General features: G+C 41.8%; 1 protein-coding gene across 2 annotated transcripts in view; it reads left to right on the top strand.

Annotated features, from left to right (window-relative positions):
- The first annotated feature begins 676 nt into the window (after positions 1-676).
- traf6 (TNF receptor-associated factor 6) overlaps positions 677-23,737 on the top strand; it is a 68,632-nt gene continuing 45,571 nt past the window's right edge. Inside the window, exons 1-3 of one of the 2 annotated variants that reach the window (XM_080190502.1) lie at positions 677-762; positions 2,978-3,154; positions 3,962-4,049. The gene's annotated coding sequence lies outside the window, so the exon portion shown is untranslated. The remainder of the gene's footprint in view (positions 763-2,977; positions 3,155-3,961; positions 4,050-23,737) is intronic. The other variant, XM_080190501.1, reaches the window with a different exon arrangement.

The raw sequence follows: 23,737 nt of genomic DNA, 5'->3' as shown, positions 1-23,737 counted from the left end.
ACCCTACAAACCTGTGCAACATCTGGCCAAAGCACAAAATGTGTAGGGATGGGGGAGTGGGTGGGAAGTTGAATTAGTGAAGTTGGTTTGGGGTGTGGGATTAGAGGAATTTGGGGAGTTGGGTTGGAGATTAGATAGAGTTGGGCTGGGGAGTTAGGTTGGGGGAATAGGTGAGAGAGTTGAGTTGGGGAGCGAATGGGTTGGCTTTGGGAGGTGGGTTGGGAGGGGGGCTGGGTGGGGGGTTCGTCTTTGCGGATTGGGTTGGGGCAATTGATTTGGGGATTAAAGGGGATTGTGGAATGGCTTGGGGTGGAAGAGTGAGTTGGGTGGGGGGAGTGGGTGGGAAGTTGGGTTGGGGGAGTGGATGGTAAATTGGGTTGGGGTGTGCGATTAGAGGGATTTGAGGTGTTGGGTTGGGGCAGTTGGTTTGGGGATTAAAGGGGATTAGGAGATGGCTGGGGATGGGAGAGTGAGTTGGGTGGGGGATTAGAGGGGTTTGGGGGAAGTAGGTGGGGAGTGGGGTCGGGGGATTGGAGTTGGGATGGGGGGTGTGAGTGGAGGATGGGATTTGGGTTGGGACAGTTGAGTTGTGAAGACCAGTTTGATGTTGGCGAGCCGCTGCAATACTGCGGGGCACCAGGGGGCGGAGCTGCCCGGGGAGGTCTGTGGCTGTGATCAGGCCCGGGATCTGTGAAGGGAGCGGAACCCGGAAAAGGCGCCGAGAGAGTGGGGAGAGTGAGCTGGAGGCCCGGAGAGAAACAGGTTAGAAACATCGAGACCCAGTGTCCATGTCTGGGGGAGAGTCTGGAGGGATTGGTGTTCAAACAGGGTCAACATTCATCCTTTAACGTAAAAGCAGAGTCATCAACAACAAAACAGACAGCCACTCCTCTCAGGGGGCTTTTACCCATTGAAGTACCTCAGTAATCTGGTTAAAGTAGTTAAATCAGACCAGTTAGTCACATAACGAGGCTCATTTCCGAGTAAAATATTGTATTGGAGCAATTTTAGATATTTGTAATAATAATTGTGAGGGATTGGATACAAGCCACCTTTATATAATTTCAATTGGAGTGGAATACAAGTAACCTCCGCAACTACCGCAAAGGAAAGAGTAATGAGCAGCAGGCCGGGGGGGGGGGGGGGGCGAGGGAGGGTGGCTGAGGTCAAGGTGGCAGTGACGATAAGTAGAGATTTACCCAGATAAAAGCAAAATACTGTGGATGCTGGAATCTGAAACAAAAACAGAAAATGCTGGAAAATCTCAGCATTTGTCTGATCGCAAATGTCTGATGGCATTTATGGGGAGAGAGGGTAAAGTCAACGTTTCAAGTCTGGATGACCTTTCAGCAGAGATCTGATTGGGTCAGATTTGTGGCCCTGGTGATGCATTGTACCACCTAGCTCCGAGAAGAGAGTAAGTAGAATTATGAAAGGACCATAGAATCCCTACAGTGTAGAAGGAGGACATTCAGCTCATCTCTGCACTGACTCTCCAAAAGAGCATCTTATCTAAGCCCAGCCCTCCTGCCCTATCCACAAAACCCTGTCCGTTTACCATGGCTAATCCAAGTAACCAACACATTTTTGGACGGCGGAAGGAAACCAGAAACACTTGGAGGAAATCCATGCAGATATGGGAAGAACATGTAAAGTCCACACAGTTACTTGAGGCTGGAATTGAATTGGGGTCTCTGGTGCTGTGAGGTAGCAGTGCTAACCATTGTGCCACTGTGTTTTGCCATATTTCAATCAACATTAACAACAAATCTGTGTCATCCAACCTTCCTTGAAGCACAAAATATGTAATATGCATAAAATCTAATATCTAGGTTGCTAGCTGATCTCTTGTGGGATTGGTAATGTTTAGTTTGGAATTTATAGCACAGTTGTGCTGTTTGGCTTTTAATTGACCTTGTCTGTTTTACTGACTGTATTTGGATTCTAACTATGCATGTAAATTTAAACATAAATATTGTAAATCTGAGCTGTTTCTGAATTCCTGAGGTTAAACAGTGGCTTACGTTTGGCAGTTACTGTTTAGGCCCCAGGTAGATTGTTGAGCTTGTTTCTGGCACCATACTTGCTGAAGTATGGAGCGTTCATAGAGAGGGTGAAGAGGCGATTACCAGAACAAAGGCAAAGATTAGACTAGAGACCTGGAAGTATTTTCAGCATAGAAAGTTAGAGGAAGTTTTGATGGCAACGTTCAAAACTAGTTTTGATGGAATATATAAACAAAAACTGTTTCTTGTGGCAGAAAGCTTCATAGAGAACCAAATTTAACATAATTGACAAAAGAAGCCACTGAGGTGTTAAAGAGAATAGTTTCGTGCAGCAGGACTGATAAAAGCAGACTCACTTGTATCTTCCAAAAAGGAATTGGATGTATATTCAAAATGTACAGCACTTTTGAGGAAAACAGGAGGTGGAGAGACTAATTGAATAACTCTTCCTGCACTTGCTGACCTACTTTTGTGCCTGGTTAAGCAATGTCTTGAAAGTTCTCATTATTGTTTTCAAATCCTTGGTAGTCTTACTCTTTCCCATCTCTGTAATCCCATCATGCCTCACAATCCTCAGATATCTGCGCACATCTAATTCTGGTTTCTGAAACATCACAATTTTTAATTGCTACACTATCAGCGGACATATTTAGCTGCCTAGGTATAAAGCTCTGGAATTTTCTCCGTCTCTCTACATCTATCTACTCCTTTAAGACACCCCTTAAATCCTTCGTCTTTGTCCAAGTTTTTCACTATTTGCCTGGATGCCTCATGTATCTTAATGTCAAATACTGTTTTATACCATTGCTGTGAAGCACATTGCGGGAAGTTATTGCGTTAAAGATACTTACATAGATACAAATTGTTGTTCCATACAGCTGGAACTGGCAAATTGAGCTGAATGGGCTGCATTCTCTCCTCCATCATTTTGTCAATCTGGAAAAATGAACAAGTCTTGTCTTGTTTTGCAGCTATCAGATCAGAAGCATGGAAGAAGGAATCAACTGGCTTTGGGACTTCACTAAAGATCTGTCATAAAATATGGCACGTGCACTGTGATTTGTGAAGTGTGATGAATAAAACCCCAGGCCAGATGTGCTGTTTATCTACCTGGCTATAACAGCAGTTCTCCAGTGGTGCTGTTCCCGGTAAGTCAAAAGTCACGTGTTGTTGTGCACAGCTTGTTGTTCTGAACTATGTATTGGGGGGTTGTATTTAGGTTTCAACCCGCTCCTGATCTACGGACATCTGGTGCGGAGAAGGGAGGGTCGGGATGCCAACCTCCTCGTGAACCTGCTTCTGGGCCTGGTGAGACGCCCCATCAATAGGTCCAGACAGCGGGAGATCGGGGGGGGGGGGGGGCGTCCATCCTGACTGTCTGCCCCTCTACCACGGCTGTGTTCATGGCCAGGTGTCCCTGGAGAGGGAGCATGCAGTGTCCTCGGGCGCAGTTGACACCTTCCGCGCCCGCTGGGCACTGCAGGGGCTGAGGTGCGTTATAGACCCCGACAATCACACTTTGATTAGATGTGTCTTAAGTTTCTTTTGTACTTTTGTTTTTGTTCAGGCTGTTCCCCTTCCTTTTGGGGAGCTGCCCCTTTTACTTTGTCCTAATATAATTTGAGTTTGTCTACTTGGTTTGACCTGAAAGACCCTGGGGCTGATAAACAGGGCTCTCTGGCTTTCAGTCTCTTTTTAACTGTTTAAGATGAAAACTTTAGCAGTGACAGTCTAATTGCTATTAAATTAACAATCTTTGCAGCTTGGAGTGTGCTCGTTAGTTTCACAGTATGGCTCAGAAATGTTCAGCATTTTGACAGTGTTAGGCTCTTGTGGGAAAGAATATCTTGTATTCTGTTCTATTTCGTAGGTTACAAATTATTTTCCCCCGCTTCTTTATTCCCATTCCTTAATTTTTTGTTTCTTTCTCCAATGCTCTTTTCTTTGTCGTGCAGCAAATACTCAAAATGTTGGTTACATCCCTTCAATTGTTCCAAATACATGACCAAAGCCTGAGGTTTGAAAAGCCAGTCTGTCTTGCAGGTACCTTGCAACTAAAGCTTTAATTAAAGATGTGAAAGACCATCCAGCAGACAAATTTAATCATGGTATTATGAAAATGTGTTTAAAAGCTTCAATTGGTCATTAGAAAGTTCAATGACTGAGAAATAAAAATTGGATAATTTTGCTTTGTCAAAAAGCATTAGAAAAATCTTGCGGATTTGCCTGTTCCATGTGTTCTTTTGAACATATTTGTTCTGATTAGGTTCACAATTTCATAATTTTGCCATGGCTGCCTTTCTCCTGTTTGGCTTGTCTCTGTTCAGTTTCGGTGTGTTGCTGTTTCAGTTTGAGCTGGTCCATAATATGCCAGGTAATTTTACAGAAGTATCAGTGACTGGCAAGTGCACAAGGGGGCAAGAATTTTTATATAAAAACAGAAGGTTTTCTCTCTTTTTCTCTTGGAGTTGGAGCATATGTTTGTTTTACACAGTAGAAATGCCAAGTCACGCAATGTGTAATCTGGGCCCCTGATTCACGGTGACTGGATAAGTCAAATACTATTCGATCAAATAACAGAGTTGCATGTAAATTGTGCATTATGCAGTGTAGTTTTCGCAGGGTGAGTCAGGGCATGAGTTATTTCCTAAAAGTGAGAGCTCATTTTTTTTTGATTTGATTTATTATTATAGGTGATATATTGGATTTTTTAATTCTCTTTGGAGATTGTGTTCTGCAATTTTGTCCATTATTTGTTGGAAAGTGAATGTGACTTTGTGCATATTTGAATCGTGAATGCAATTTTTACTATTAAAACATGACAGTATGCAAGGTTTTAAGTGTTCTAGACATATTATCTAGCAGTGAAAGAAGAGAATCTGTCTTTGGTCCTCATAGCTGGCAACATTAAGGACGTGTAGAAGAGCACACCAAAGACAGCTAAAAATAAAGTGCCAACTTGTTGTGGCTACTTTACAGGGCTAAGGCCATGCTAAACCACAAAAGCAACATGCTGCAGACTAAGCTAAATGATCCCACAACCAATAGATTAGGCCAAAATTCTGAAACCCTGCTACATCAAATCATGAACCAAGCACCTTACAGGACGTGGAAACTCTGATGTTCGCATCCTCAACAATGGCGGATATCAGCACATGAGTGCGAAAGACAGGTAATTCTTTTTGGCCGTGCCAATCCTCAGCCAATTCAATTCCTTTAACTTGGTATAGAGCTATCAAACCTGACAGGGAGGGGCAAGAAGAAGGTTTTTAAAATATTCTTCAAAAAGGCAGCCTCAGGTAGGCTGGTGGCCTTTACTGTGGTCCAAGTGCACAGGTTGGACTGCCAGCTCTTGTGTCCTGGGGCCATGGAGACTCTGTGACCATGTAACATTGGCTTATCTTTGGGGAGCTGGAGTATTTGAAATGCTAACTTGTAATAGAAGTGGACCATGTTAGTGTGCTGCTTTCCTAATGGAACATCTGCTGACTGAGAGCCACGAAAGTGTAAAATGGTGAAAGGCAAGACGAGAGTCGAGGTTTATGGGGGAGCAAAGTGGAAACGTAGAAAATAGGAATAGGCCATTCAGCTCTTTGAGCCTGCTTCGCCGTTCATTATGATTATGGTTAATCATCCAACCCAGTAGCCTGTTCCTCTTTCTTTCCATATCCTTTGATCTTTTTAGCCCAAGAGCTACATCTAACTCCTTCTTTAAAACATACAATGTTTTGCCCTCAATGCTTTCGAGAATTCCATGTACTTACCATTCCCTGGGTGAAGAAATTTCTTCTTATCTGAGTCCTAGATGGTTTATCCTCAGACTGTGACCTCTGGTTCTGGACTCCCCTGCCATCAGGAACATCCTTCCTGCATCTACTCTGTAGTGCCATTAGAATTTCATAAATTTCTGTGAGATTTCCCCCTCATTCTTCTAAATTCCAGTGAATATAATCCTAACCGACTCAATCTCTCCTCATGTGCAAGTCCTGCCATCCCAGGAATCAGCCTGATAAACTTTCTCTGCGCTTCCCATAGAGCAAGAACATCCTTCTTTTGATAGGAGAACAAAACTGCACACGATATTCTAGGTGTGGCCTCATCAAGGCCCTGCATAATTACAACAAGACATTCCTGCGTCTATATTAGAATCCTTTTGCTATGAAGGCCAACATACCATTTGCTTTCTTTGCTGCTTGCTGCATCTATGTGCTTGGGTGGAGTTGATATGCAATCAGATCAGCTAAGATCTTGTTGAATGGTGGAGCAATCTCAAAGGGCTGAATGACCTACTTCTCGTTAGTCCTAAGTTCCTACTACAGGCTCTAAAATGAAGCATGACAAACAGATACTGATGTATTATGCTGAATTTCTGAAGCATTGCCAGTGAAGATTAAAAATTGAGTGTGGTCTTTGATCAAATGGGGTTGAAGGATGCCTGGGTGATGTTTAAATGAAGGTGTTGTAATTCAACCCCAGTTTTAAAGTTTCCATTTTCTCATTTTATAATTCTGTTTGAAATCTTCATTTGTATAAGTAGTTTCCATTATAGACTTGTCACCCTTGAACTGTGTTCTCCCTCCAATGGACTGGGGCTGCAGCAGCCAAGGTTGTGATTAAATGAACATTCACCCGACCATACAAATTAGGAGCGAGCGTAGGCATTCAGCCCTTTGAGCTTGCTCTGTATTTGATAAAATCATGACCGATCAGATTGCGGCCTCAACTTCATGAACTTTCCTGTCTGCCCCCTTATATTTTTTGACTTTTGATTCTGATTAACCTTCTCACCAATCAGAATCTGTCTGAGTCTTAAATATGTGCAATAAATATACTCAGCTTCCACTAACCTCTACTGAAATTCCACAGACCAGCAACCCTCAGAGAGAAAATATTTCTCCTCATCTCTGTCCTAAGAGGGCAGTGCCTAATGTTAAAACAGTACCTCTTAGATCTGGACTTGCCCATAAGAGGATAATTCTTTCTACGTCCACTTTTCAGGACCATCCAGAATCTCAAAGACTTTAATCAAGTCGCCCTCACTCTTTGAACCAGTGGAAACAAGCCTTGCCAACCTTTCTTCATAAGACAGCCATTTATTCCAAGTATAATTCTACTAAACTGCCTCCAATGCATTCACATCCTTCCTTAAATAAGGAGACCACAACTGTGTATCATGTTCAAAATGTATTCTCACTAATGCTCTGTGTGACTGAGTCATTGCATCCTTACTTTCTCATTCAATTCCTCTTATAATAAATAATAAGGTTGTGACTCAAGCACTAAAACATCTAGAATCCTCTGTACCTTGAATTCTGTGGCCGTTCTACAATTAAGTCATTTTCTGCTTTTTGTTCTTCCTGCCAAAGTGAACGACTTCACATTTTCCCACGTTGTACTCCATCTGTCAGATTTTTGCCCAGTCAACTTATCGATGTCAGACTGCAATCTCTTTGTCCTTTTCACAAAATACTTTCCTACCTGTCTTTGTGTCATCTGCAAATTTAGCTATCGTGTCTTCACTCCCTTCTAAGTCATTGATATCAGTTGTAAAAAGTTGAGGCCCTAATGTAGACCACTGTGGGACTTCACTCGTCACATCTTGCCAATCAGAAAAAAGACCCGTTTATATGTAATTTGTTTTCTGCCAGCCTATCTTATATCTATACTAATATGTTGCCACCCACCCCGGGAGCTTCTATTTTCCACAGTAACATTAGATGTGGCATCTTAGTAAATGCCATCTGGAAATCCAAGTACAGTATGCTTATGGGATTCTCCTTTATCCACAGTGCATGATATCCATCAAAGAACTTCAATAAATTGGTTAAACGTGATTTCCCTTTCACAGAACTAGACTGACTCTTCCTAATTACCTTGACTTTCTCTAAATGCTCATCTATAACCTCCTTAATGATAGATTCTAACACCTTCCCCATAGCAGACATCAAGTTAGCTGCCTATAGTTTCCCATTTTCTGCCTCCCTCCCCTTCTTGAATAGAGGGGTCACATTTGCTACTTTACAGTCTGTTGGAACATTTCTAGAATCTAGTGAATTTTGGAAAATTAATACTAATGCATCTACTACTTATTAGCCATCTCTTTTTTATAAGATCCTGGGATTAAGTCCATCAGGATCCGGAGACTTGTCAGCCTGCAGCTCCATCTGTTTGTTCAGTACTGCTTCCTTAATGATTGTAATTTCACCAAGCTCCCCTTTCCCTTCCACCTCCATCCTGTATAGAAGACACAAAAGACACTCCATCAATAGCTATTAATGGAATATCTTTTGTATCTTTGATACAAGGTAGAAGGCAGAAACAAAAGATTTGTTCATTTCATTTCCCATTTCCTTATTCACCATCATAAAAATACCATTTTGAGATTTTCTTTCTCTTAACCCGATTTTAAAACACTTTGTTATTTGTGATCATTTTAAAACAATGTGAATTTGAAATGTGTATTGAAGCAAGATAGACCAGTTTGTGAAAGACTCCATTGTTTCATAAGGTTAAATTGCACAGGATCCGGAGTGAGATATCTAAATGGATACAAAATTGGCTTCTTAACAGAAGCCAGAGGGTGATTATAGAGTGTTGTTATGCAAACTGGAGGTCTGTGACCAGCAGTGTATCTCAGGTATCAGTGCTGGGTCCACTGTTATTTGTCATTTATATTAATGATTTGGATGAGAATATAGGAGGCATGGTTATTGAGTTTGCAGATGACACCAAGATTGGTGGCATAATAGACAGCGAAGAAAGTTATCTCCAATTGCAACAAAATCTTGATCAGTTGGGCCAGTGGGCTGATGAATGGCAGATGGAGTTTAATTTAGATAAATGCGACCTGATACATTTTGGTAGATTGAACCAGGGCAGAACTTACTCAGTTAATGGTAGGGCATTGGGGAAAGTTACATAACAAAGAGATGTAAGGGTACATGTTCATTGCTCCTTGAAAGTGGAGTCACAGGTGGACAGAGTGGTGAAGAACGCATGCGGCATGCTTAATTTCATTGGTCAGAACATTGAATACAGGAGTTGGAATGTCTTGTTGAAGTTGTACAAGACATTTGTAAGGCTACTCTTGGAATACAGTGTACAGTTCTGGTCATCCTATCATAGAAAGGATATTATTAAACTAGAAAGAATGCAGAAAAGATTTATTAGGATGCTATCGGGACTTGATGGTTTGAGTTATAAGGAGAGATTGGATAGACTGGGACTTTTTTCTCTGGAGCACAGAAGGCTGAGGGGCTATCTTATAGATATCTATAAAGTAATGAGGGGCACAGATCAGCTAGATAGTCATATCTTTTCCCAAAGGTAGGGGAGTCTAAAACTAGAGGGCATAGGTTTGAGGGGAAAGATACAAAAGGATCCAGAGGGACAATTGTTTCATGCAGAGGGTAGTTAGTGTCTGGAACAAGCTGCCAGAGGTACCAGAGTAGAGACAGGTACAATTTTGTCTCTTAAAAAGCATTTAGACAGTTAAATGGGCAAGATGGATATAGAGGGATATGGGCCAAATGTGGGCAATTGAGACTAGCTTAGGGGTTTAAAAAAAAGAGCGGCATGGACAAGTTGGGCTGAGAGGCCTGTTTCCATGCTGTAAACCTCTATGACTCCAACTTGTCATCTGCTCTGGTTGACTCATTTCTGGCCTTTTGGGATAGCTCCTGTTCAGTTTGACAATGTCGGGAGATGTTTTCCTTCAACCCACATCTTAAGAATGTGGAGGGAGGTAGATGGCAGGTTTTATTCTGATGAGGGGGAAGTCAGCATTAACTGTACCCCTCACTGTTCAATTGGGACATAGAAAGCACAGGACAAAGGCTAGCTGGGCAATCAGGTTTCAACACAAGAAACTATAGTTCAGGCCTAAGTTCCCATTTTTGGAGGAGAGAAGTAAGAGTTGAATGAGATTTGTTCTGATTGTTCCATATGTTTACTTATTGTGCATAAAAATAGAGCAGCTTAACAAGTTGTATTTGACCTCATGTTACCAAGCTTAATTCATCTGAGAAAGGGACACTGGAACAGGAATAGGTCATTTAGCTTCCTAAGCTTATTCAACTGTTCACTGAGGTTGTGGCTGATCTGCCATGTAACTCCACACTCACCTTCGTGTCATATCCCTTAATACTTCTGGTTCACTGAAATCCATCAATGTTAGACTTAAGATCAGGAATCAATCTGGCATCAACAGCTATTTGTAGAAGGAAGAAGCAAGCTTCTACTACTCATTACATGTAGAATTGTTGTCTAACTTCGCTCTTGAAAGGCCTGTTCCTCATTTTGAGACCAGCTCCTCAAACAGCAGAAAGTTTTTCTTTTGACCCTGATCTCTTTACAACTTTGATCAAATCACCCTTAACTTTCAAAATTCTAGGGGCTATGATTCTAGTTTGTGCACTTCCTCTCTTCATAATTTAACTTTGTAGTTTGGATGTCATTCTAATGTCTTAAATTTATGCAGTTCTTCTTCCAAGGCCAATTTATCCTTCCTAAGGTGTGATGCCCAAAACTGACCACAGTACTTCAGACAAGTATAACCAGGGCCTTGTATTACTGCAGCCCGTCTTCTACCCTTTTCTACTCTAGATATAAAGAACATCATGACGTTAGCCTTCTTGATCATTTGTGTCTGCTCATGACATTTTAATCTATAGACATAGACCTTTAAGTCTTGTTTGATCTCTATTGCATCTCATTTTTCACAATTTACGAAAAACGCTAATATCTGCTTTTAAGGTCCAAAATAGATGACCTCACATAATTTTCCATAATTTTGCCCATTCACTTTATCTATCAATATCTCTTTGCAATTTCATGCTTCCATCAGTACTGTCCACAATACCTCCTGTCTTTGTGTTGTCAACAAATTTGGATACGTGGCTGTTTATCCCATCATTTAAGATGTAAATTGTCGAAGTTCCTACAGCTTCCTGTCAGACAACATGAGTCACATCCTGTCAGTTAGAGTATCTAATCCTTACTCTCTATCTCCTTCCGCTCAGCTAGTTTCCTAACAAGCTTAATAATTTGTCCTCAATTCCATGAGACTTAATTTTAGCTACCAGGCTCTTGAGAATGACTTTATCAAATGCGTTCTGGAAGTCCATGTAAATAACATCTATAGATGTTCCCCTGTTTGCTACTACAGGCACCTCTTCAAAACATTTAGGTTCACCAGGCAGGACTTGCCCTTCACAAATCCTTGAAGGCTCTTTTTGACAAGTTGAAAATTTTCAAGGTATTCTGTCTTTCTATCCCTTTTTTAGATTTTAGCAACTTCCCAACAGCAGATGATGGGCAAATTAGTCCATAATTCCCTGGTTTATCACCTCTCAATAGCAAATTAGTGTGAAATTTAAGAAAGAATGGATTACTGAATCAGGAGAACTTTAGAAGATTATAGTTAGGGCATGTGGAATGTTCTCACCTAATTCCTCGGAATTTGTCGCTCTTTATTTTCTTAATAATTTGTTTCAGTTTTGCTGTGACCCTATTTCTGGTTCAATATTAGGTTTCTTGGGATGTCTGGCATCCTTTACTCTTAAATAATAACTTGGCGTTAATAGTTAACACGTCAACAATTTCCTGTTTTTTTTTGAAATTACCATTGTCAGATTTGAAAGGGCCATACCCTTTTAATGCCTTTTTGTCCAACATAATTGTAAAATTTGTTGTTCGTTTTGATATTCCTAACAAATTTATTTTCATATACTCTTTTTGTAGTTTTTACTCTTGCTATTCTTTATATTTTTCCCATGTACACGGATCTGTGGTTTTTTATATGTCCTTGTATGCCTTTTCTTTAGTTTTATGCTGTCACTTACCTCTTTAGCCATTAATGGCTATTTCTTTTGGCAAGTAGAACTCTTGACCACTTTACAAGCTGATTCTGTAAGCTGTTCAGTTCTTAGAACACCTCCCACTGATCTTGTGTTGTTTTGCTATTTAACAGATTTGCCCAGTTTACTGTGGACTGTTTCTGATTGACCCATCCTGTTGAAGTTGGCCTTCACTAAATCTAAAACCTTAATACATATTTCAGTTTTCTCCCTTTTCAAGCATAACATTGAATTCGATCATACTTTGATTGCTAATAGATAAATGTTCATGAACCATTAGCTTGTTAGCTCAGCTGGCTTACTGATTATTGCTATATCTAATGTGGCAAGCCCCCTTGTTGGCTGTAGAACAGAGATTGAGAAGCATACAGGATATGTGTAAAGTATGCCGTATTCATGCTCAGATCATGAGGAATCTACTCATATACTCATAACCAATAATTACAAAACTAATTATTGATTACTATAGGGGCACACAGGACCAGATGAGACTAAAGCAGCTTAAGGAAATGGCCAATGCCACTGTACCCCAACTTTAACACAGACTTGGGAATGCTCAATGGCAACAGTGGGGAGCAATGTAGGTAGAGAGGGTAGGCCCTTTGAAGCTACTCCGTCATTTATTATGATCATCCAACTCAGTAACCTGTTCCTGCTTTCCCCCTACGTTCTTTGATTCATTTAGCCACAAGAGCTATATCTAATTCCTTCTTAAAAACATACAATGTTTTGACACCAACTGCTTTCCGTTGTAGTGAATTCTACAGATTTACCACTCTCTGGGTGAAGAAATTTCTTTTCATTTGAGTCCTAGGTTGTTTACCCTCTATCTTCAGATTGTGACCGCTGGCTCTTTATTCCCCTGACCATCAGAAACATCTTTCCTGCATCTATCCTCCCCACTGCTGTTAGAATTTTATAGGTTTCTATGAGATTCCCTTCGTTCTTCTAAACTCCAGCAAATATAATCCTAAACGACTCAACCTCTCTTCATATGTCAATCCTCCATCCCAGTTATTAACCTTTGCTACACTCCCTCCATAGCAAGAACATCCTTCTCAGACAAGGAGACCAAAACAGCGCACTGCATTCTAGGTGTGGTCTCACCAAAGACCTGTATCACTGCAGCAAGACATTTCTGTTCCTGTACTCAAATCCTCTTGCTATGAAGGCACATGTACCATTTTGCCTCCTTCACTGCCTGTTGAACCTGCATGTTTACATTCCCCTCTCTCAATTTACAGCCGTTCAGATAATCTGTTTTTCTGTTTTTGCTACCAAAGTGGATAATCTCACATTTATCCACATTATACTGGATCTGCCATGCATTTGCCTACTCACTCAACTTGTTCAAATTAGACCAAAGCATCTCTGCACTTTCCTCACAGCTAACCCTCTCACCCAGCTTTGTCATCTGCAAATTTGGAGACATTACTTTTAACTCTTTCGTCTCAATAATTAATATACATTGCTCGAACCCCAGATATTCACACTTATCCCAGCGGTACCCAACTATTCAGTGCCTACCACTTGGAAAAATACACTTTTATTCTTGCTCTTTGTTTCCTGTTTGCCAACCTGTTCTCTATCCATCTCAATATACTACCCCCAATCCCATGCATTTTAATTTTACAAGTGGAGATGACTTACACGATTGTTTGTCAAAAGCCATCTGAAACTCCAAATAAACAATCCACTGGTTCCCCCTCATCATCTCTACTAATTACGTCTCCGAAGAATCCCAGTAGATTTGTCAAGCATGATTTTCTTTTTGCAAATCCATGCTAACTTTGTCCTGCCACTGTTTTCCAAGTGTTCTGCTATTAAATAGTGGACTGGAGCATTTTCCCCACTACTGATGTCAGGCTGACTGCTCTGTAATTCCCTGTTTTCTCTTTGCCTCTCTTTATTAATAGTGGGGTTACATTAGTTACCTTCCAATCTGTAGGATCTGTGCCAGAGTCCTTAGGACCTTGGAAGATGACCACAAATGCATCCACTCTTTCCAAGGCTTCTTCCTCAAGTACTGTGGGATGTAGATTATCAGGCCCTAGTAATTTATCAGCCTTCAATTCTATCAATTTCCCCAACGCCATTTCCCAACAAATACTGATTTCCTTCAGTTCCTCCCTCTCACTAAACCCTGTGTTCCCCAACATTGGGGAAGACAGAACCAAGGTATTTATGTAATTTGTCAGCCATTTTTTTGTTCCCCATTATAAATTCCCCTGTTTCTGACTGTAAGGGACTACATTTGACTTCACCAATATTTTTCTCCTCACATACCTGTAGAAACTTTTACAGTCAATTTTTATGTTCCTTGCTTACTCTCGTATCCTATTTTCTCCTTAATCAATTCCTTTTTTCTTCTTTGCTAAACTCTAATCTGTTCTCAATCCTCAGGTCTGCTGTTTTTCTGGACAATTTGTATGGATCTAATACCATCTCTAATTTCCCTTGTAAGCAATGGTTTGGCCAACTTGCCCGTTTTGTTTTGCACCAGACAGGAATGAACAATTATTGCAGTTCATCCATGTACTCCTTGGATGTTTGCCATTGCCTATCCACCGTCATCCTTTTAAGTAATGTTCCCCAATCCAGCATAGCCAACTTGTGCCTCATACCATTGTAGCTTCCTTTATTTAGATTCAGGACTCCAATCTCAAAATCAACTACATCACTTTCCGTCTTGATGAAGAAGTACTCAGAACATAGAGCATTACAGCACTGTACAGCCCTTTGGCCCTTGAAGTTGCGCCGACCTGTGAAAACCAATCTAAAGCCTATCTAACCTACACTATTCCAATATCATCCATATGTTTATCCAATGACCATTTAAATGCTCTTAATGTTGGCGAGTCCACCACTGTTGCAGGCAGGGCATCTGAGTAAAGAACCTACCTCTGACATCTGTCCTATATCTATCACCCCTCAATTTAAAGCTGTGTCTCCTTGTGTTAACCATCACCATCTGAGGAAAAAGGCTCTCACTGTCCACCCTTTCTAATCCTCTGATCATCTTGTATGCCTCTATTAAGTCACCTCTTAACCTTCTTCTCTCTAACAAAAACAGCCTCAAATCCCTCAGCCCTTCCCACCATACCAAGCAACATTCTATCATATTATGATCACTCAAAGGGTATCCCACAACTAGATTGCTAATTATGTCTTCCTTATTACACGAGACCCAATCTAAGATGGCCTGTTCTGTAGTTGGTTCCTCAATGCATTAGTCCAGAAAACTATCCTGTACACACTCCCGGACTTCCTCCTTTTGCGGCCTTATTACTAATTTGATTAGCTCAATCTATATACAGACTAAAGTCACCCATAACTACAGATGTTCCTTTATTGCATGCGTCTTGAATTTCCTGTCATCCTCAAAATCACCACTACAATTTGGAGGCCTATGTACAATCCCCACTAATGTTCTTTGCCCTGTGATATTTCACAGTTATACCCATACAGATTCCATATGGTTGGAGCTAATATGCTTCCTCACTATTGCATTAATTTCCCCTTTAACCAGCAATGCTACCCCATCTCCATTTCCTTTTTGCCTGTCCTTCCTAAATACTCCTGAAGCCAGTTTCCGTCCCTGGTCACCCTGCAGCCATGTCTCCATAATCCTGACTACATCATACCCGTTTACATCTATTTGCACGATTAATTTATTGTGAACGCTCTGCTTATTAAGGCACAAAGCCTCGAGGCTTATCTTTTTAACATTCCTTGTCCCATTGCCATTAATTTTCACTGTTGCCCTGTTTGATTCTGGCCCTTGGTTTCTCTGCCGATCTCGTATTCCCTCTGTCTTGTTCTTATCACATTCCATATAAGGAAGAGTGTGTGCATATAAGATTGTTCAATATATTGTAGACAGCATGTGTCTAGATTACCTGTTTGTAACCTGTACCGTAATGGATGTGTATAAAATAATGTGTTCCACATTAGCTGTATTTTGTTTGTCAGCAAAAAGACTTGCATTTATATATTGCCTTCCATGACCTCAGGACTTCCCAAAGCGCTTTCCAGCCAATAAAGTACCTTTGAAGTATAGTCACTGTTGTCACGTCGGAAATGTAGACCACAATTCATTTTTTTATAGCTCTAGTAAATAGTGAATATGGAACACACTATCTTACATTCTTATGTGTTCCATATTCACTGTATTGGAGTATGAGTAAAACTGTCCCCCCACAAGACCTACGTAATGTAAGAACCTGCTTTATGGTGAATACTGGGCTAGTACGTGGGTGGAAATGACGCTTTTGAGGTGAATTGAAACATAGACTAACGGAAAGAGGTGGTGTTCCATTAAACCACATCCTAAGGTTCTGCTAGTTCTTAAAACTGCTCCGTGAGCAAAAAAAGGGAAAAGTTTACCAAGACAGTGACAACTCTGCCCAAAATTAGCAGGGCTTCTGAACAGAGTTAGTATTTGAAGAGTAATGTTGAAAGCTCTGTATATTTGTGTAAGATCCTGCAATGTGGCATGGAAGATTCACTCCTGTTTCTGATTGATGTGAAGTTAGTTGGCTTGAACCCAGACAGCTGCAGGGGCAGTACAGATGGTCTGTATACACCTGGGCTGTAGAGGGGAGAAAACCTTAGCCAAAGTCCTTGCTCTTGATCGCTAAACATTGATTGGGAATCTGGCTCACTACTGCTGCATTCAGTTAGGTTGTTAACATTTGCTGACAGACGTGCATGAAGCATGGATCAGAACCCATAAATTTAGCATGGGTTGTCGATGGCGTTGCTAATGGGGTTTACAAGAAGGAGGTCCAACTAGAGAGAAAATAGAAGCAATGATGGTGCCCCTTTTTGTTAAAGAAATGTGATTCTAAAGCACATTTGTAAACAAAAACAAGCGGTATTTATACAGCACCTTCAACACAGTAAAAAAAATTCCAAAGAACTTCACTGAAATGACAACATCGAGGTAGACAAGGTGATATTGGGATGGATGACCAAAGGCCTGGCCAAAGAGGTAGGTTTCAAATAATGTCTTAAAGGAGGAAAGAGGTCTTGGGAGCTGAAATGATGACCGTTGGGTGACTAAAATTGGATGTGTTCAACAGGTCAGAATTAGAGGAGCTCAGATATTTCTGGTTGTGAGGCTGGAGAAGTTGAGAATAAGCATGAGATGACCCTGTGAAGAAATTTTAAAGGAAAGATAGGTGTCTGTGAGAATGGGGTGATGGGTTAGGATCCAGTGTGGTCTGTGAGGATGGCTAAGGATCCAGTGTGGTCTGTGAGGATTGGATAATGGGTGAACAGAACTTGTTTCAAATTTGGATGCAGGCGTCAGAGGTTTGGACAGTCTCAAATTTACGGAGGGTCTAAAAGACTTCACACCCTTCCGATAATATGGTGCCTGGAATTGGACATCACTCCAGTTGTGGCTGAACCATTGTTTTATAAAGGTTCACCATAATTTCCTTGGTTTTGTACCCAATGCCTCTAATTAGAAAATCAAGGATCCTCTGTACCTTTTTAATCCACTTTCTTGACCTACTCTTCTGCCTTCAGTGATTGTCTACATTTACTACCTGGTCTATGTGCTCCTGTACCTCTGTTAGAATTGTACTGTTTAGTTTATATTGCCTCTCTATGTTCTTCTGACCAAGAGATATCAATTCACATTTCACTGCATTAAATTTGATCTGTCATGTCTGCTTATCCTCTTGAAATCAATTACCATCCTCACAATTCATTGTAGTTGGAGATCTTATGTCAGCTTCAATTGTTGGAATTTGCCCTATGTATCTAAGTCAATATATAAATCATTTAAAAGCAGTGGTGCTAATAATGAATGAAGTTTAGCTGGGTGTCACCCATGTATGTGTGAAAACTAACACTGTATTTTGGGATGATGTTACTGATGGGACAGCATATAGTTGAGAAATGGGAGGAATTCAAGGACTCAGGATTTGAACTGAAGAAGGGAAGAAGATTGGAGATGAGGCGAAAGATGGAGAAGTTGAGCATTTCATTTCGAGGGGAGGGGTGATTTGAAGGAGAAGGGACAGCACCTAAGGTGAGAAAGCAATTTATCAACTAACATAAGAGCCGGCAGGGATTTTGGTGGGAATAATGTTGAGAGAGAAGGAGTTGGTTTCTCAGAAAAATGAGTTCAGATAGGGCATGAAAGGAGACAGTTGAAAAATTGGAGAAAGATATGAGAATAGGGTGAGGGTATGCAGAATCTTTGAAAATGTTTAGCCTGTTAGGCTGGGGAAGGGAGAGAAATGGCAATCTTGTTGTACATTTTGAGAACAAGAGCGATAGATTTTTGGATAGAGGGATTGGAAGGATCTAAGGATAGTGCAAGATGGTGGAGCTGAGGTTGAAGCTCAGCCATGATTTTGAATGGTGGAAAAGATTTAAAGACCTACTCCTGTTCCTTAAGATCTCACTGCTAAAGTAGTCCACTAATTCCTCATGTTGAAGACATGAGTGGTGGAGACACCAAGAGGGGTTTAAAAAGATGGTTTCCAGTGGACGAAATAAATGTTGATGGAGGAGATTCCCCAGTGATGATTTTACAGGAGGAGATGCCTTAGAATGGTTGGGTTTTCTCTTGTTGAAGATGTCCATTGCCTGGCACTTGTATGATATGAACGTCGGAGAAACGGAGGGCCACAAGCCAGATTGTTGGGATTTTGAAAGTGCCATTGTAAGTGAATTGGAAAGGTTCCAAGGGTGAATGTAGAAGGAAATAGAATTGGGAAGGGCAGGGTGTAGGTGATTGATGCAAGCAAATGATCAGCATTGGTCTTATCTGTGATTCAAATGATGGTGCTGAGGTTCCATTAGATGGCAAGATCTAGGGTTTCCATAGATATGGGTTGGGAAGTTTATATGGCGAGCGAGATTAAGGGAGGTTAGGAGAGCCCTGAACCCAGAGGCGGGAGAGAACGATCCTGATGAATTGAGATGGTGGTTGAAGTCGCTCACTGTAGAGACTGAGGGAGAAAAGTAGTTAAAAAAAAATTTGTTGAGAAATTTTTATGGTGCTTGGTGGGCCTTAGAGAATGAGCATTTAAATGAAAGAAATGGGTCAATATGAGATGCTAAAAGGAGGAGAATGTGCCTAAAGAGGAAGGGACAGACCAAGGAAGATGTGATTTGATGCTAAGAACCGCACTGTTACTGTGACAATTTGGGTGGGGAAGTGGGGGGTCTAAAGCCAGGAGCGGAGACATCACTTAGTGGGTTGTAGCTGTCATCATTGCTCAGCCAGACTTCTGTCAAGGTCATGGTGTTGAAGCACCATGGGTTTATGGGTAACATGGGCCTTGTTCATAAATGTGCAGCCATCTTCGAGAGAAATGTGAAGGGTGATAGCTGATGGAATGCACAGGATTAGCACAAACAGTGTCAGATTGGTTGGGTGGAGATTGATGAGCTTGGTTCTCAGTGGGTGCACTGGCCAACAAGAGAGTAGGATAGGATGCTTGATGTTCCTGTTCTTAAGGAGGCAGTAGACAGAAGGGTGTTGGAAGGAAAAAGAAAAGTGATGGCCTAGGGTCCAGAGCTGCTGCCAAAATGCAGATGAGAATGGCACAGGAAAACTCTGATAAACCTAGTTATGAAACAATTTTTGGAATGCATACATCCTAGTAGCAAATGAGGAATAAAGAGGAGACAGGAAGTCGATGTTAAAGTCAGTGGTACTGTGGTATAAAGTTGGTTTAAGTCGGGTGGGTTCACACGATCTTATAATCCATGTTCAGAAATGGGCATTGCAGGCAAGTGAAGGATAGAGTATTGGATGATGCATTGATGGGAACGACAATCCAGAGTGTGTTGCAGGATTGATTGCATAAGCAAAAAAAAAGTAATAGCAAAGTTGGAGGTCTCCATAAGGTTCAGAAAGTGAATAAATTCCTGGCCAGGAACTATAGAGTCATAGAGGTTTACAGCATGGAAACAGGCTCTTCAGCCCAACTTATCCATGCTGCTCTTTTTTAAAACCCTTAAGCTAGTCCCAATTGCCCGCATTGGCCCATATCCGTCTATACCCGTACAACTGTCCAAATGCTTTTTAAAAGACAAAATTGTACCCGCCTCTATTACCGCAGGCAGCTTGTTCCAGACACTCACCATCCTCTGCATGAAAAAATTGCCCCTCTGGACTCTTGTATCTCTCCCCTCTCCCCTTAAATTATGTCTTCTAGTTTTAGACTCCCTTCCCTTGAGGAAAAGATGTTGACTGATTTATGCTTCTCATTATTTTGTAGACCTCTATAAGGTCACCCATCAGCTTTCTGAATATCAGAGAAAAAAGTCCCAGCCTATCCAGCCTCTCCTTATAACTCAAATCATCAAGTCTCAGTAGCATCCTAGTAAGTCTCTTCTGCACGCTTTCTAGTTTAGTAATATCATTTCTATAATAGGGTGGCCAGAACTGTACCCAGTATTCCAAGTGTGGCCTTACCAATGTCTTGTATAACTTCAAGAAGATATCCCAACTTCTGTATTCAATGAAACTAAGCATGCTGAATGCCTTTTTCACCACTCTGTCCACCTGTGACTCCACTTTCAAGGAGCTATGAACCTGTACTCTCCCCAACAACCTACCATTAACTGAGTAAGTTCTGCCCTGGTTGAACCAGGTCGAGGATCTAGAAAAAACAGTAGGCCACTTCCTGGCTCAGCAGAGAAGTGTCAGATTTGAGCAACAGAATAGCAGGTCAAAGACATGGATTGGGTCTTGACGTAACCTAGCATGAAAGATAGGGAGAGTAATTCGAGGCAGGCGATACTGATCAGCTGCCATTTACTTAATTCCATTGGCTGCAACAGGCAGCTGATCCCATGCTTCTGCCCAAGTCGAATAGTCTAGATGTCCAGAGAAGCCCAGGAATTTGGAAGCCAAATTGGAACAAAGATCCACTGTTGGTTGAGGAGACAGGGAACAAGTAGGGCCAGGGGATGGGCAATGATGGTTTAAACTAGTACTTGAAGTGAAAATGCACTAGCTGTTCAAACTAGGAGAGAGGGGTTTGATAAGAGCAAAGGCAGCAACCAAAATGGATTCACTTTCATTGTATTTTCACAGTTCCAAGCATTGTGGAAGATTTTGTGGAGCACTGTTCCTTGGCTTTGGCTTTTCTAGGGTACCAAAACAGAAACCCTGAAGTATGTTATGAAGCCCAAAAGGCTAGACTCCAAGCATTTAACTATTTTGGCATTAGTGAGGATAAGATATTTCACTCCAGGGATGGGTAGGTTAATAAGTTTGCAGATGACACAAAGATGTGTAAAGTTGTGGACACTGTAGAAGATTGTCAAAAGATACGGCGAGATATAGATCAGTTGCAGATATGGACGAAGAAATGGCAAATGGAGTGTAAGCTGGGCAAGTTGAGGTGCTGCAGTTTTGGAGATCAAATGTTAAGGGTAAGTATACAGATAATGGCAGAATCCTGAACATCATTGATGTACAGAGGGATCTTGGAGTTCAAGCCTGTAGCTCCCTGAAATTGGCCACACAAGTAGATAGATCCGGTCCCCAGGACCGGATGGAATGCATCCGAGGGTTCTGAAAGAAATGGCGGAGGTGATAGTGCCTTGGTGGTTATTTTCCAAACGTCGCTGGATTCCGGGGAAGTGCCGGAAGATTGGAAAACGGCTAATGTTACACCGTTGTTTAGAAAGGGTGGCAGGGAATTATAGTTTAACGTCTGTTGTAGGTAAAATGTTAGAATCCGTCATCAAGGAGGAAATAGCGAGGCATCTTGAGGGGAATTGCTTGATAGAGCAGACGCAGCACGGTTCCATTAAGGGGAAGTTGTGTCTGACAAATTTATTGGAGTTCTATGAGGATGTGTCTAGGGCGGTGGATAGAGGAGAGCCGGTGGATGTGGTCTCTCTTGATTTTCAGAAGGCGTTTGACAAGGTACCTCACAAGAGGTTATTGCAGAAGGTGAGGGGGCATGGAGTTGGGGGTAGGGTGTTAGCGTGGATAGAGGATTGGTTGTCAAATAGGAGGCAGAGAGTGGGGGTTAATGGGTGCTATTCGGATTGGTGGTTAGTGACTAGTGGAGTGCCCCAGGGGTCGGTGCTGGGGCCTCAGCTATTTACCATTTATATAGATGATCTGGAGGAGGGAACCGTGTGTATGGTGTCGAAATTTGCTGATGACACCAAGATTGGTGGAACGGCAAATTGTGCGGAGGGTGTGGAGAGTCTGCAGAAGGATCTAGATTGGCTGGGCGAATGGGCCAGGAAATGGCAAATGGAATTTAATATTGGCAAGTGCGAGGTGGTCCACTTTGGTAGGAATAATGGTAGGAAGGACTATTACTTACGTGGCGAAAAACTGCAGCAGGCGACGGTGCAGAGGGACCTCGGGGTCCTTGTGCATGAGTCGCAAAAACCCAGCCTACAGGTGCAGCAGGTGGTCAGGAAGGCGAATGGGATGCTGGCCTTCATAGCGAGGGGGATTGAATATAAAAGTAGGGAGGTCTTGCTGCAGCTGTATAGGGCACTGGTGAGGCCGCAGCTGGAGTACTGTGTGCAGTTTTGGTTGCCGCACTTACGCAATGATATTTTGGCCTTGGAGGGAGTGCAGAGGAGGTTTACTAGGCTGATACCGGAGTTGAGGGGGTTGACCTATGAGGAGAGGCTGAATAAACTAGGCTTGTACTTGTCAGAGTTTAGAAGAATGAGGGGAGATCTCATTGGGACATACAAGATAATGAATGGGATGGATAGGATAGAGGTGGAGAGACTCTTCCCGCTCAGAAAGGACAGTAGGACTAGGGGCACAACCTTAAGATAAAGGGGGGGGGGTGGTTTAGAAGAGGAACTTCTTCACTCAAAGGGTGGTGAATCTCTGGAATTCTCTGCCCGTTGAAGTGGTGGAGGCTGCCTCGCTAAATATTTTTAAGACGCGGGTTGATGGGTTTTTGATAAGCGAGGGGATTAAGGGTTATGGGGAGAGGGCGGGAAAGTGGAACTGAGCCACGACAGATCAGCCATGATCTTATTGAATGGCGGGGCAGGCTCGAACGGCTAGATGGCCTACTCCTGCTCCTATTTTCTTATGTTCTTATGTATTATGTTCTTATAGATGAAGAAGGCTTATGATTTGATTTTTTAAAATTTTTCTTGTCACGTGCATTAGTATAAAGTGAAAAGAATTGTTTCTTGCGCTATACAGACAAAGCATACCGTAAATAGGGAAGGAAAAGAAAGAGTACAAAATGTAGTGTTACAGTCATAGCTAGGATGTAAAGAAAGATCAATTTAATGTAAGTTTGAGCTATTCAGAATTCTGATGGCAGCAGGGAAGAAGCTGTTTTTGAGTTGGTTGGTTGGTACATGATCTCAGACTTTTTCCCGACGGAAGAAGGTGGAAGAGAACATGTCCGGGGTGTGTGGGGTCCTTAATTATGCTGGCTGCATTGCAGAGGCATTGGGAAGTGTAGACAGTGTCAATGGATGGGAGGCTTCATTCACAACCAGTTGTTTTTTGTTGTCTTGGACAGAGCAGGAGCCACACCAAGCTGTGATACAACCAGAAAGAGTGCTTTCTCTGGTGCATCTGTATGAGTTGGTGAGCGTTATAGTAGACATGCCAAATTCCCTTGGTCGCCTGAGAATGTAGAGGTGTTGGTGGGCTTTCTTAACTATAGTGTCTACATGGAGGGACCAGGAAAGGTTATTGGTGATTTGGACACCCAAAAACTTGAAGCTTGCAACCATTTCTACTTCATCCCCACTGATGTAGACAGGAGCATGCCCTCCACTACGCTTCTTGAAGTTGATGAATATCTCCTTCGTTTTGTTGACATTAAGGGAGGGATTATTGTCATCGCACCAGTTCACCAAATTCTCTATCCCTTTCCTGTATTGTGT

The sequence above is a fragment of the Carcharhinus amblyrhynchos genome, chromosome 6 (assembly GCF_965287045.1).
Source record: "Carcharhinus amblyrhynchos chromosome 6, sCarAmb.v2.hapA, whole genome shotgun sequence".
Lineage (NCBI taxonomy): Eukaryota > Metazoa > Chordata > Chondrichthyes > Carcharhiniformes > Carcharhinidae > Carcharhinus > Carcharhinus amblyrhynchos.
The sequence above is the reverse complement of the archived record's forward strand: the minus strand, read 5'-3'. Positions and strand labels throughout refer to the sequence as shown.